The sequence below is a fragment of the Cricetulus griseus genome (genome assembly GCF_003668045.3).
Source record: "Cricetulus griseus strain 17A/GY chromosome 1 unlocalized genomic scaffold, alternate assembly CriGri-PICRH-1.0 chr1_0, whole genome shotgun sequence".
In the NCBI taxonomy this organism is placed as follows: domain Eukaryota; kingdom Metazoa; phylum Chordata; class Mammalia; order Rodentia; family Cricetidae; genus Cricetulus; species Cricetulus griseus.
Window position 1 is genome coordinate 180,271,192 of NW_023276806.1, and position 17,034 is coordinate 180,288,225.

Below are 17,034 nucleotides of genomic sequence, written 5' to 3' on the forward strand. Positions count from 1 at the left end.
CCTTGGGGAAAATGTACCTGGTATTGTTGAAGTTGGCCCATACATTCTTGTCAGTGGTAGTCCTCATCTAAGCAGTTGATGGATTTTGATGCCCAGATCTGTGTTTTAGGAGCACCATGACCCCTTTGCCATAGGTTGCAGACTCTCTCCCAGCCTTGCACCAATTGCAGCAGGTAGAGTTGCCCACCTTCAGATTTTTGGGCTCAATGCTATATATGGGATTAGTCATCGTGATGAGGATACTGGATTAGTTCTGCACAGCCACCCATTGCAGATGCACTGTCACAGTGGCAGCTTCTGTCCCTATTGTGTCTGGAAATGGAAAGAGACTGTGACTTCTTAATTCTCAAATTGTCTGAACATTGTCTCATTGCTCCATATTTAAAGTTGTTTGAATTACTTTGCATGATCATTGAGAGAAGAACAAATAAATACATCCATTTGTTTTCTTATCTCTCACCATAATATATTTGGAACAGAGGGATTTATTCTGAAATTTTAACATAATGTATGTTTACTTTAATTACAACCCAGCAATGCACTGATATATTGGAAATATGGGCTACATAACAATATTTCGATCAACAATGACCCCATATGTAATGATGGCTGTAAAATAACCCTAGGTGTGTGGCAGCTTTGGGTCCACTTCCTTTGGGTGTATCATGTGGTGGGATGCTGTCTAGACATACATTGCTCAGCATGTATCTTGCCCTAAGGAACTTGGAACTGCAAATCAGAGACTGAGGAACAGGGCTAATAAACATATTTTAAACATAAGTAATGCCAGGGAGTACATTTCTTTGTAAATAAAGCATTTTTTATGTCAGTTGAAGACAGAGTAGCCTGGGTTTGTCCCTGAATAAATGTGAAGGTCAAACAAGTTACAATTAAGTTTTGTTATTTTGAAGCTTCAAACTTCCTATCATACTTCACAGTTATTTAAAAAGCAATAGACTGCTTATGATTATTATTTTCATTCATGAGAAATTACCCAAATATCAAAGACTCTTTCCATTTTCCATTTCTTTTCATCTTTTCTTCTAAATATCAACAATATGGACATATTGGTTCCAAGAAATGCTGGCATTCCATTTTCAACATGCATACAAATGATACATAGAGAATAATAATTGTGTTTAGAAATATTTATAAAAGGCAGACAGTGACTGGATGGTAGTGATTTAATGATTTATAAGATGAAAGTGAACCAAAGAGCTGAATAATATGAATTATGGAGTGGAATTCAATAATAGTTTGCCTGATCTTGCTCAGATGTTTTGTCTTATGTTTCATGACATTAAACAGTCTTTAGCTTCTGCAATGTAAAATCATGACTGTTTGGTTACCAAAATGATTTTCTTCAAATTCCTCAGAGTTTCCACTGTCTAATTATTTTACAGTATAATGTGGAGCATCTTAATGGAATAACTGGAGAGACTCTCCTTTATATTAACACTGAGTTCTCAAATACATTCATCACTAACAAGCTTAGAGAGATTATTAAAGTAAATGTTTTTAAAGGATGTTTTAAATAAAATATCTCTGTGCTATTTTTCAATAAACTTGTCTATTTTGGGTTTTCTAATGAAGAAGTGGAATGTGAGTTTAATATAGTAAAGTGTGCTACTCTCAGGAACAAATAAATACATGTTTGCACAAGTATAATTCTTTCATCAAACCATTAGACATAAATTACACATGTGTCCTTATTTGAACTCATTAGCACACCTGACATATAGGCATACATACCCCCCATACACACACACACACTCACAGGCTAATCATCTCAAATAAAGCCACTACAGAAAACAATGCAGTGGTAAGTGTTCATTTTGACTACCTACCACTGGTGTCTTGGGTTGTCACTCACACTGATAATGCTCTTACTGTGTTGGCTAGAAGCTACATTTTTGGCTTCTACAAAAGGCCTGGTCATCTTCAGCTTGTCATCAGTGTTGTACTGTGAGCATGCATACCACCTGGACACTCAGTGAAGCAGGGTGTAGTGTCAGGCACAGCTGTCATTACTGCAGCCAACTCAGCCCTCGAAGTTGCTTCCTTTTAGCAAATCACACCCCTAAGCCATGTTTCTGTGTTTCAGAAAAGAAATAAACCTTGCATCCAGTTTCTTCAATTACTATAAATAAAAGCCAAGAATTTAGAAGAATGGACAATTAAAGATTAGCCTACTGACTCTTTGAACTGTCTGTGATTGGGAATTGAACACAAAACACATTTGAGCCTTTGAATTTGTAGAGAACATTGACAATTTAGTTGGAAAAACTAATCACCATCAAGTTCCAAGTTTTCATTTTGCTTATTTTTCCCTTGCTTGTTTCTATAAATCAAAAATTAAAAATGTTTTACTTTTGTTTTGGAATTTATGAAGAGAATTAATGTCTGCCCTTGAGAGTCATATGATAGTACAATCACACTTGTCTTCCAACACATGTATTCATGTTGAATGTATATTAACCACTTCATATTCCTATCTGAGATTTCACTCAAATTTTTTATGATTTATATTCAGAATCCAAATTTAATCATAAATGATAATTCAACTCAATAAAAATGCCTGCTAATTTCAAATATGCATAAACCAGAAACATATCTATTCAAATACAATTATCAAATAAATGAAAAGTTATTTACAATATATCTTAGTAGTACAATGCCCTTATCGAGTAAATAAGTACCATAATAAGATGAGGGGAAATGCTTGTTATGGTGCATTGTATATGATCATTAAATATGTTATGAAGAAATGGGTATATAAATGACTACTAGGGTAATTGTTCAGATATTTTGATAAAAGGCTTCAATTTTTGGGGGGATTCACAATTAAAGGCTTCTACATTACCATGTAAATAGGAAGAGTAGATATCCCCAAAAGGCCAATATATGTTTACATTGGTGTTTAATTTATAAAGTTCATTATCTTCTGTTATACTATTGTTACATATAATATATTATATTAAAACACTGATTAGTGTCGAGTGAATTAAAGACTTGGTAGATGGATGCTAGGTAGAGGGGTGATAAATGTTGACTCTGAACCCATCTACCAGATTCTACCAGATGACCATGCAGAAGTGGGCTTCTTTGTATCTAGTTTCTTTACTTTGTCCATGTAGGGCTTTTCTCATGGGAATTGCTATAAGTATGAACCTTAGGTAATGAACTTGACAAGAAGCCCCAGAAATGACTGAGTGGTTTTGCCTTGATGCCTTAATCACCTAAGCATTTAGAAAATTATGTCTGGGTAGCTGTTTATGCAACCAAGTAATAAAAAGTCTCTGCACATGTCTAAGTTAAATTTTCAACCTTGAGCTAGAATGTAGCCTGCCACTCTTTTGGATAGTCATTTCCAAAAATAAATAAATTTATGGATATTTGTTACCCAATATTGGTTTAGCATTTGCTGACCAAATTTAAAAAATAAGAATAATAAGGGAAATAGATTACTATAGTCAACTGCTATCCCATCTCCTAGTTTCAAAACAGAGCAGTGAATAGCAAAGAGACTAATATAAAAAGGTTGGGTGGGGCCAGGCAAAGAAGAGTAGAAAGAATAGTAAATATATTATACAGTATAAATACACTTGCTAAAACTCTCACTGTGTTGTGAAGAAGGTAGAATACCTGCTTAACTTTCTATATATGGGCAAGTTTGGAGGTAAAATATTGATTCCATGAATTCTCAATGATAATTGCAAGTAGTGACACCTTAATAAACTTGAGGTCATAGAAAAATACTCTGCAAGTAAGATTTAAAAGGAATGTGAAGATCAACTTCACACTAAGCCTCCTTTTCCAAAAGCCACAGGATGACTATCACTGAAGACAATATGGTTTGAAAATTGGTTCTAAGGATGCTTGGTATAGCTGCTTATGAGAGTCATAGAAATTGAAAGGCACACACACACACACACACACACACACACACACACACACACACACACACACGCACGCACGCAGAACATTAGGAAAATAAATTCTGAAGAAACCCCAAAGAAGAAATTGCAATGTTGCTCTATTGTACAAAATCAAAATAAACATTAATTGTTCAAATTTACAATTTATTTGTCTGGGGGTTGCCCAAAATTTGCACATTATCCACAAAAGAAAAAAATCTACTCATAATGCATATTAAACAGTAAGACAGACACTACTGGGACTCCAGTATCTTATTGATAAGACCCACTGTAGGAGAGAATACCAAGCTCAATTCTAAGTAAATAAGGCAAAGGAAGAAACTGCAGGTAAGGAGCAGGATGGGTTTCCATGGATGGAAAATCACTAAGAACAATTACCAATGAAAAGGGGCATTCTTACTAAACTGACATCACAGAATCCTTCATGAAGGTAGGCCAGAATGATGGGCATATCATGTGAGATAGATGAAGTATCCAGTGAAGGAAATCTCTTGTGAGATGGAAAAGGAATCCAGTGAAACTCTTGGGATTATTTGCTATCAACTGTTGCCAAGGAGACAATTTTTATCAGAAGCAAAATAACTACTTTCCAACAGCATACTTCAGTCCTGTCCATAAAAGCAACAAATAATATCCTAGAAGATAAATAAGAATCATGGAAAATGATAGATTGATAAGTATACTCCTCCCAGAGAGCAAAATCTCAATCTACTCTAGGAACCCCCAACTACACCCTTGTTCTTGAACTAGCCAGGGTAAAACATCCAAGATAGCACATGTATGTTACATTTTCAGGGTTAACAGGACTCTCCAGAGAATAAGAAGAGAAAGGAGAGACCTTTAAATGCTGGAATACCTTATTTTATTAAATTCTCTATTTTAATTTTGTCTTTTACATAGTTGTATATTCAGTCAAGTTGAAAGTAAATGTGAAACAGAGAAAGATATTATTACATATATGTATAAAAATCATTCTTTATTCACATGCCTGGAGAAAGCATGACTTTAGTACATAGAAGCATGGTTTCAACAAAATTTTACAATGTAGAGATGTGTTGCTCTGAATTAATGTATGAGAATATTATTAGTAGGTGTTCAAGACACAATGGTTTCAAAATTAACTTCAGCATGCATGTAACATGGATAGATTCAAACATTTATACACAGTTTCTTTAGAATTGGAAATTCTTAGACTTTATAAATCCCTTTTAAATGTGGTTTAATTTAATAATTATTACACAGAGGCTTAGAAGTGAGATTTTTAAAGAACAAATTGTTTTTTCTATTGGTGTTTTCTTATAAACTAATTTGTATCTCAATAACTTTTTCTTCTAGAATTTCTATAGTACTTTTTGTTACACAAAGTAGATTCAAATTATATTGTTTTCTCAGTTACTTATGCCAAAAAATACCCTCACAATGTATCAGAGGCAAAGAGTTTTGCATAATTATTCGTAAGAGGAAGAGTGTTTTTATTTTCACTTGAGGGAAATTGATTTGAATGAAGTCCAGTTGTCATCAAACTGTATTCAACTAAATTGATTCTCTCTACTTGAAATAAAATTTTATCCTTCCTTTCTCAGTGTCTAAACATTTACATAGACTATTTTGTAATGCAGATTAGATTCAATGCTTGCTAAAGTCTGTGGGAATTACAGTCCATGAAATCTTGTTTTAACTATTATTTGTGTTTTCTTTTCCTCTTTGTCTATATGCCTCATTCTTTGCACAGACACATGCAACTCATAGGAAATGGTGATGGACATGAGTAGAAAGGGGATTGGGAGAGTACGTTGTTTTCTGTAAGTAACATTAAAGTATTCTCCTCAGATGTTTTTATCTCAAGCCAAGTAGATGTGACTTGTTAAAGTCAGACAAAGTGCCAACTGTAAATGATGTTTCATTCACCAGGAAGATATTGTATTTGGATTTAATACCCATATCAAGAGTCAACAAAATGGAAACACTCTCTACAATAATGTTCCTAGTTAGTAACTAGTATACGTTATTTTTAGTTATTATTATTATTTCTATGTGCATTTGTGAGGGTACATATTTGTACATATTTGTGTATGCATGTGTGTATATGTGTCATGGTGAGAGGTCAACGTTTGATGTCTTCTTCAGTAGTTCAGCACCTTCCTTTGGGTTTCTCATTGAACATGGTAGCATGTGATTAATATCACTGTTATTCCAAGCCACTCACCTAAACTCTGGATAAAATCTAAGTACAAAAGCAAACTAGAGACTTAGTTTCCACATGGAAAGTACTTTAGCCTACAACAAAGAGAAACCAGATTCACAAACCAGTTCTTCTTAATATCTTATTATCTATCTCCTGAGTCACGCTCCATATAATAAAGAGAATGCTTTATAGTATAAAAGGGTGGAGAGACAGAGAGAGAAAGAAAATAACATGATTTCAAAGTTGTTCTTTCAAAACTTTTATCAGCATTCAGGATACACAAGCCTCTTTACTCTTAGGTATACAACATACAAAAGTATTCTCTATAGTTCAAGAGGAAACATAGTAAAGAATGCTCAACCTTGTTATATTGATGGCAGAACACACTTACCTGTGTGTCATGAGTGTGTCCAAAGGAGTAAGGCAACTACTCCATACATGTGCTGGAACAAAACTATTTTTTAGAGTCAAGAAAAGTACATATATCACTTAATTCTAGATCTAACAGTGTATTAGTTTCTGTGCAAAATGCTAAGAAATAAATTGCATTCAATTTATGCAAAATAAATATTATATTGTACATATATAATTTGAAGTTTAAAAGAACTATGTAAAATGATTTTGCAAGAAGGTTCATTTCATATAAAAAAGCAGGCTTCTTAGTAGGTGGAAAAGTGGAACTTTTTTAAAAAAAATATAACAATACCAAAGATAATATAATTAAGCCCTCCTCCGTGATTTGCACTTCATTAGTAATTTTGAGAGGAAATTAAAAGGAAGAAATCCCTGGCAGATAAGAAATTTTATTTTAATTATCTCTTCATTAGTCAAGTATTGCCACAATAATGATGCAAATGATGCTGCCTTCTCTTAGATCGGAGCATAGGGAACTGGTTATACTTACTCACACTTTTGCAACAAAAATATGTAACCCTGTGTCAGTTTGCACATCACTGTCCCGCGCACTGTATGTTCTCGCCAGCAAGAAATACACGCAGGACACTCGGATCCTTCTGCAGACAAGCTTTAATGCATAAGCTTACCAGAGCGGAGACACTGAACTAAGAAACCCATCCCTTAAAAAGGCTGACCAGCCGCCTGGGACGTGTTACCCTATGAATGGCTTCAGCTCCTCAGGCCAAATGAGCCACGGGATAGGCAGAGATCAAAGGAATGGAGATTACCCAGCGCCTGTGAAGTAATTTACATCTTGGTGTCTTCAGGCACCATTATTGTAATGGAGAATGCAGGAACCGGCTCCCTACACATCACGTTGGTTTGGGCCCAGGCTTTGGGTGGAGTTCAGTTTAACCCACAGGTCTTTATAGCCTCTGAAGCCAGTAGTTCCCCAGGACACGTTCACAACATTATTTATTAGTGGAGAAATGCAATCTGTAGCAATACATTCTTAAAACCTCTGCATTTATTATTTACCAGTAAAATTTCTTTGGCCAAGATCGATCATGTGTCTGAACCTGATATTGACTGATATCATCAGAAGTTATATCTCTTCAGTCCAGATATGTGAAAACTCACAGGGTAGCAGAGTGGAGAACTAGACAGCCACTCCTATGCTGTATTGGCATGGTGTCTGAGTTCTCTCTCAGTCTGTTTACCTTTTTCAGAATTTGAGTTTTGCCACCAATGACATCCTTCTTTCACAATGACATCCATGAGGGTTATGTTAGAAAATATCCTTGATACTTGTATACCTTTCTAAAACCACTGTTTGAGTGTATGAAGTCATACCTTTCGAGACATTTTAGACCTTGTCAGTAGAATTCACTGAGACATTTTCTAGCTTCTTTGTTGTTTTTCTGGCTCCATCCTTGTTATTACAAAAGTTAACTGTATAAAACTGTTGTCTTAATGTGAATGATCTCAAGCTACCCAACTTAGGATATCTATTTTTATATAATTTTCCATATAACAAGTATGTTTGTGGGACATACATTAGCTTGTGATTATGGGCATATCCTCCTTCAAGACACCAGATTCTATACATACTAGCTTAGCACTAACTACAGTAAATTTTCAAATCTCAATTACTCACCACAATAGCTTTCTTATTCATGTAACTGTCTAGCACAGATGTTCCTGGTTGGCAGACATGCTTTCCATTTGAGAAAGTGTTTGAGATGTCAGGAAAATGAGGGCATAATTTTGTTTTTGCCCTATGCATGAAACTTAAGCCACGAGTCTGCAGTTACTGGGTCATCCTTACCAAGCTTGGCAAGTTTCTGTGGACACTCTGACTCCATAACAATCATAAATAACTAGTATTTGTCTTTTCTGGCTTTTATAACTATTACTTAGAATTATAACATACATGACCAATGACCAATCAGTGTCCCTTGCTATTCTATTTGCCCAGTGCAACTGTAATAACGATTTTGCTGGAACATCCTCTTTGTTATTCATCTATAAAACACAGATGACTCAGATGCCTTTCAGGAATACTCACTCTGGCCACCTAAAGTGTGCCTTTCCTTCTCCAGGTGGCCTCCTCATTTTGACTGGAATGAAGGGTTCCACACTTGCTCAGTCTCAACTTGCTCCTTAAGTTGACACAGTCAGCACATAGGAACTATCCACAGTGTTCTCCCCTTCTTTTCCAGGACTCCTGAGTTGTTAACCTTCAGATGAAAGATGGGAGCAAGGGGCATGGGATGTTGAGAAGCCCAAATACAAAACCGTTTCTACTCATAGTCCTGGGAATATTGTCCTTCTGCATGATTGGCTTTTTGAGGACTCCAAACACAGAGGCCTTTGAGGGGCTGCTTCTCACCAATAATATTCCAGAAGAGAGAGGGATACACGAAAATCTTCTGCACTGCTTGTCCTCCCTGCCACTGACCAGTACTCTGACAAGCCATTCCTTCTAGGAAGTATTATACTGGATGACCAGAACCACAAATGGGTAAAAAGAAGCCAATATTTAATGTTGTAATGAAAATGTCTTTTTTTTTCCCAAATGGAATCATCCTGGACTTAGCAAAAACCCTACACTCAATTTTATAGGAGGAAAGTAAAGGGGACTAAGGTAGACAATAAAAGTAAGAGTCATGTATAAACAGTGGCCCACACTGGGGTAAAACAGCAATTAATATGAAATTCAGCAGTTTCAGGAAGGGAGTGACTGGATGCCAGGAGCAATAGGAAAATTCCTTCTCTGAGAACTTTCAGAGGGAATACTACCCTGCCCATACTTTGACTTTAGACCTTTTTCATCAAAACTATGATGGTTAACTTATTGCTTCAAGTAGGCCAGGTATATGGCCCCTTCTGACTGAAGCACTAAAAGAAACTCATGGAACTTGAAAGCTCCACAGAACTCATTAGAAATCTATGTTAACAAAAAGGAATGGGACATATTGTCAGTTAGTTAAGGGACTAGATATTACCTAGATATGCTCTAGAATAAAATGATTCTAACTTAATCTAAGCAATGGTCCAGAGGCTGCCTTAAAAGCCCTTCTAAAATAATGAGATTGATGACTACCTTATATGCCATCCTAGTGTCTTCATCCAGTAGCTGATGGAAGCAGAAGCAGACACTCACAAATAAACACTGAGCTGAATCAGGAATCCAGTTCCAGAGAGGGAGGAGTGATGAGCAAATGGGTCAAGACCAGGCTGGAGAAACCCACAAAAACAGATGACCCAAACAAGGGGTTGCTCATGGACCCCAGACTGATAGCTGGCAAACCAGCATAGGACTGTTCCAGACCCCTTGAAAGGAGGAAGTCAGTTTGGAGGTCTGGTTAATCTATGGGCCACTGATAGTGGATCAATCAGTATTTACCCCAGTACACAAATGAACTTTGGGAGCCCTCTCCACATAGAGGGATAATCTCTCAGCCTAGACACACTGGGAAAGGTCTAGACCCTGCTCCAAATGATATGACAAACTTTTAAGATCCCCATGGAAGGACTCTCCCTTCCTGGGGAAGAGAAAATGGTTGCGATAGGGGGTTGGTGGGGAGCAGGGGAGGAGGGTAAGGAGGAGGGTAGGGAGAAGGAATTGAGATTGACATGTAAAAGAAGCTTATTTCTAATTTAAGAAAACAATACAAAAAAGAAAGGAAAATCACAGGATAAATTAAAAGAGATTATTCTAACATATTAATGAAAGAAGAATCTCAAAATAATCATGAACCATAAGGAAAATGAAAATTATAAACAAATTAAATTAGGATACACATTCCATGGATAAAACCTGAAGGGAGAACATTAAGGTGTTTTATATACAATTCTGCAGACAGACACAGCCAGAACCTATGGTGGAATGTAGGAGAAAGATTTCCCAGGGTAACTGGCCTGCTTGATTATGAGAAGTGCCATAAGAGTTTATTTGCAAGCCGGTGAACCAGGACACTCAGCCAAGTGGCTCCATCTGAATCTGAAGTGCCCCAAACAAAGGTGATAAAATTAGCAATGAAGCAGAAGGCCCTAGAGCCAAGGTACTCAAGCTGTGGGTTGTGACCCCTTTGACAAATCTCTATCTGAAAAAAATATTTACATTATGGTTCTTAACAGCAGCAAGACTATGGTTATGAAGTATCGATCAAAATAATATTATGCTTGGGGAGACACCACAACATGAGAAAATGTATTAACTTGCAGCATTAGGAAGGTTTCAAACCACTGTCCTAGAGCCTCAGGGGAAGCTGCTGACATCCCAAATCAGAACAACAGCATCCCAGCCCATATCAAAGAGTTGATTCAGTCTTCTGAACTATTCCTCCTTCTGGATCTCCAGCAGATGGGTGATGGCCACCCATACTGGAAGTATATCTTCCCTCTTTGGGCCATAGATTAGCATGCCAATTTCTTTTGGAAACTCCCTCACAGACACACCCGATTATTCTAAACAAAAGGAAAGCACCTGAATCCTTCTATCCTGCAAACAATGATGGGCTCAGTGCCTATGAAAGCATTGGGATTAAATAATGCTTTGCTAGCTGTTGGGGAAATACCCTGCCACAGCAGAAAACCACTTTCCACAAGAAGGCAAGCTCAGACTAAAGATAGGCAAACACTCCATCAGGAAGTTATCAAAAATTTATCAGAGGGGCTTTCATCTGAGTTTCAGGACTGAGACAGGATGAGGATGACCCCAGTGAGGCCGTGCACACCTATTTGGGCTTCTATGTCCTGAAAAGAAAAGAAAACATAGAAACAAAAGCCAGTGATAACAAGTTAAGTCATCTGATTGCTCTCCAAGTCCAGGTGTCCCCTGCTTAGGGGGACTGCTTTGTTAAATTCCTTCAAACTAGGCATCCATTAGGAGAGCAGCTCGGGAAAGTCCTTGGCCTCATTAGCAGCCAATTAGTTTTCTTTCTCTGATCATGGTATCCTGCAACTGACTTGAGAACAGCAGCATACGTTTTCAAAACATTAGATGAATTTCTTGCCATCCCTTCAAGTGGAAACCGGATTCATCCACCCCTCGACTCTTCTCCACTGGGGGTTAATCTACATAACAAGTTGATCCCTGTCTGAAATTATCATTACCAGTTGTTTGTGAATCACCCAAAGTTTGTAAATAATGCCCAGCAGTTGGTGAAAGGATTGTCTCAGTGTGCTAGCTTTGTATCCTAATGTATTTAACACTGTATTTGGAAGAACCTCTTAGACTTTAATTAGTACTTTGTTAAATATTTCAGTCACCGAAGATGATAATACCTTAATCCTCTAGTTAAAATGTACCTGGAGTAGCGGATCCACAGAGACTCAAAGTAGAATAGTACTTTTCAAGGACAGTGGAGTGGGAATGTCATGAAAGAAATGCAGGGTCACTCTTTCCTGAGCAGTGTTTCCATCTGAAATGACAACAATGTTCTTATGGGGATGGCTTCATAACAAAGCAAATACACTTAATGTCACACAAACATACACACACACACACACACACACACACACACACACACACACATTTAAAAGGGGTTACATGACGCATTTTATCACATGGATGTTTTCTTATAATACATAGAAAATTAGGAGGCCTTCTGCAGCAAATCTAAATAGCCAATCATTTGACACTAGAATCCTTTCTGGGATAGCATATTTGTGAGGAGAGAATGGGAAATGCTCTTGAATAATATGTTATGGATGTGATCCATAACTTCAGCTCCCATGGAGACAGTCACCAAAGTTGTGAATTGTACACTGTCTGGATTATCCTGGAGAGCATTTTGAGACTGTTCCTAACAGGAAATGCTAACATGGCTTAGAGCCATCTGAAGAGACTACAACTCTCAATTTTCTGCAGTTAAATTTGAACTATTCTCATTATTTCGTGACACTGCTGAATCCTTAGCCCCAGCCTGGACTGGAGAAACACTGATTGTACAAGCTGTTCACATTCCAACTAGCAGAATAGGCTGTCATCAATGGTATAGCAATTTTCCATCTCAAATGGAGGGGTAAACATGAGTGGGAACAAGTCTTTCTGAAACTGATGATAACTGCACACTTGCCTGTTCTGGTCTCTCCTAACACCAGTAATTTCCACAGGGAGCTCATAACTTTGGCCCTCTCTCCATCCATAAATTGGGAAGAAAGTAATAACTTTAATGTTTTAACAGAGACAACATAAAACGTTCCTCTCTGAATTACAAGTGCTCTTAAACCAATTGCTTGAGGCAGATGTACTTCTTGCATCAACAAGCCAGTGAAAGTTGATTGAGAGGCTCTGTGATTGATAACTGCAAACACCTGTATTAAAGGGATGAGCTTGTGAATTATGAGGAGCACTGAAGCAGAAACAAATCTGCCCACTTTGGATCCTCTGACAACATAATTGTATCTTCCTTGCTGATATTTTAATCATAGTACTACAGAACACCCAGTAAAACCAAAAGGAAAGAATCCGGAAAGCTGTGTGCCCATGTCTTTTCATCTGCAGTGGAAGATGTGTGTGCATTTTTTTTAAGGGAAAATGCCTTCATCTAGAGAATGTAAAGCAGGTGATTATAAATTTTACTTCCATCTCATTTTAAAGCTGGTTAGCTTGTTACTTTTTTATTTATGAGATTTTAATTTAATTAAAATGTTTTTCTCTTTCCCCTTTCTCCCTTCAAACTCTCCTATGTACCTTTCTCTGCCCTTTTAAAAATTCCTGGCCTCTTTTTCATTAATTGCTCTTGCATGCACATATGTATTTTTATATACGTGTATTCCTAAATACAACCTGTTGCGTTCCACGTATGTATTCAGAGCTGACCGGTTGGCACTGGACCACCAACAGTTGAGCTCTTCACTGGAGAAGAATGTCTCTCCTGTTTCCAGCTTTACTCAGTTGCCTGTAGTTCTTTGTGCAAGGCTGAGGCTTATGAGCTTTCCCTTGCTCAACTTTACACTCTCATGGGTGTCAGCCTTGTTGAGCTCACACTTAAAAACCATGTTAATTAACTTAAGCCCTGCTCACCAAGAGGAACAATATGCCTGGTACTGGAAACCCAGTCAACTACCTGGAGCTATTAAAGATTTGGACCTTGGAGGAGAATCTACAAATCTATAATCACTAATTTACTAAAACAGGATAATTCCTAACAATGGTCTATAAACATATATCCTTATGCTGACAAATAAGTGTAGTCTTCACCACTTGTCAATGAAACTTCTTTTATCAATGGCCCAAGACCAGTACAAATACCACAACCAATCAAAATACAGAGCTGTGGAGCCCAGACCCAATGGACACATCTCCAAAACACCTATGAACGTAAAGCTATGGCGACATTGCTGAGAGGAGGAAGAAAGATTGTAAGACTCAGAGGATCAGAGGCTTTGCTTCGAGATCGTTTCTCCTACTAATAGCAGAGGTAATCAGAAGTAACATCTCACCGACATGACCTTGTTACTACTTTTTAAATATGTTAAAAATAAATGTTAGGCTGTCAACAATGTATGAAATAAAATGTAAAAGAAATCTTTATTGGTAAGTATTTGAGGATAATACATGGATTGTTCTTAACAAATCTTATCTAGTAAATCTTTCCAAGGTATATTTGTGTCTAAATATACACAGTATGATGAATGTTATTGTTCAGGATAAATACATTTTGTGTGATTATAACAATGTGTATTGAGATTCTTTATTGATGTCTTATATTCATTGAAAATCATTCAAATACAAAATGTAATGTAAAAAATAAAAAATACGAAAAATTGTAATTTTTAATGAAAAAATTTGCATTGGACAGAGGAGCCACATTCGAAATATGCTGAGGTTCTGCAAGCATTTAACCCTGATTCTCCATCATGGAGACTATGTCTAATAACATACATTTTGAAGGAAAATTTGTAATAGAATTCCTCATCAGAGGGATAAATTTCTACATGTATACCAGTTAACAATATGAAACTTTTGAAACATATTTCTAGTCATTTATTAATAAAAACCGTATAAAAAAACCTATGTCTTGAAATTAAAGGCATATATGTTTTTAAATATATTGTTAAGCTTCATGACCAGGAAATTCTCCCTCACACATGTAAAAAATATGTGATATTTTTTCATAATGCTGACAGGGACTCTTTCATCTGTCTTTTCAAACTGATCCTATAATGTTTTCTATACCTATTACAGGCTAGAGAAGATGACTCCTACATTTCTTTCCTTACTATTAATACAATCCTGAGTTTAGTGTGCTTCAAAAGCTCCACATTTTCTCTAAGCAAATCTCAATTCAGGGTAAGGATGTTCTAAGAAGCTAAGTGCACTCTTCACTATGAAATAAGAAAAATTTATCATATATGCAGATAGATTGTATATAAATCTACTAAGTTCCATTTATGTTCACAACATGCAGACTTTTCAGTTAAAAGTATACCTTTAAGCTGGGAGGTGGTTGCAAATGCCTTTAATCCCAGCACTCGAGAGGCAGAGGCAGGAGGATCTCTGTGAGTTTGAGACCAGCCTGGTCTACAAGAGCTAGTTCCAGGACAGCCTCCAAAGAGAAACCCTGTCTCTAAAACCAAAACAAACAAAAAGGGATAATATCTCTCATCTTTAATATTATCAGGTTTTGTGAAATTAGAGTGTTTATGGAAAGAAAAGAAAAAATTAATGAAAAAAATCTTAAATGAGAGAGTACTTTTTAGTCAATTCCTTAAGTAGGACTTTGAAGTAAATGCAACAAGTTATTTAAATGTTTAAATATTCATATTATACTTAGAATCTTGATACTTTCACATAATCTTCATGATATTGTCCCATAATCTGTTCCTGTTTGTTAAATGATGGAATGCACTTTAACCTAACATGTTAAGCCACACCAAAACTAACATACAACTACCTGCCACTGTAAATTACATGAGTTATTGAAAACAGGGCCCTAAGGATTGAGGTGCATAAATAGTATGCTTATCCTAAAATGAAGGTAAACACTGTTTTATACACTCAAGGTATTTTTACTAGTAGCCTTTGAAATATTTAGACAGGTGGCTAGGTAAAACTCTGGTCTGTTGCACAGATGTGTATCTGTGCCTAACAGATCATAAAGCCCTAAAGGTTAATAGAGGTATAGAGGTGCAACCATGAATAAGACTTGGTTTGAGTTTGTAGTACAATTTAACTATGAAGTTGGCATAATATAGTAAGAGGCATGTGTACAGTACTATTTCCTTCCATCTAAAAAGAAGTTTAAGTGGTACCATCTCCCTTGGATGCGATGAGGGGAACCCTGTGCCAGATAATTTTCAGGTGATATGAAGTTAAAACAAAAGGTGTCAGACTAAAATTTAGAAGGCATTTCCAGTATATTAAAATAAAATTAAAGTAAAATCTAGGAACACAGAAAATTTAAATTCATTTAAATCACCATTCCAAATAATATGGTGTTTAAAATGAAGTCACTACAATAGGTAGTAGAGGTGACTATGAAAATCGTAAATTTTGTATGGACTATCCTTATGTGTGTTCAAGTGTGTGCATATTGCATGTGGAGGGAAGAATTCTACATTTCTCCATCAATTTCCACTGTATTTTTTAAACTAGGTCTCTCAATGAATTCAGAGCTCTGTGATGCATAGAAATTAGCTGGCTACTCATCTGGAAGGATCCCTTCCTCTCAACACCCCACATTCATAAGGGTGTTGGACATTTAGCCTCAGGTTTTCTTGTTTTAATTTACCAATTTAGCCATGTATTTGGACACATTGTTTATTTTAAAATAATATTTCACGAAAGAAATCCCAATACACATGCTACAGTGACTGTACCAACATTATTGACATGCAAAACTAAAGGGTTTTGATTATGAGTTTGTTTAAAATCAGGCTTGTAGGTCACCAAAATAAACTAGAATGCAATTAGATAAGCTTATACTAAAGAGACAGTCTTTTAGGTCATAGAAACTATTTGGAAAGCCTAGTTCTGACATAAATAAACATGGTTGAGACAAAGAGAGTCTAAACACAGGAAAGATGAAACTCATGATGTTTTGTTTTACTAAATGAATGAACATAGAGTAACAGGAGCTAAATAGGTTTCTAGAGAAAAAGAAGAAAGAAAAACAAGTGTGTGTGTGTGTGTGTGTGTGTGTGTGTGTGTGTGTGTGCGTGTAAACTAATATAACAGATTTGCTTATATGCATTCATACAGTATAAAACTCTAATACTGACACATAAGCAAACACTATATACATACACATTATTTTTTGCTGTAGAAAAGCCTATATAGCACCTCTGACTCTAGGCTAATTCACTGAGTAAAACAAAACATCTTGTTTCATCTTTCTTGTGTTCAGACAAAAATCAAATAATTATCTTTATTCTATAACAATATTTATATATCAAAGAATTTATATGTCTCAAAGACAAAGACACCATGAACTGGAGAGGAAACACGGAGGGGTTATATGAAATTGGTTAGAAGAAGGAAGGAAAAGTAAGGAGGGAAAT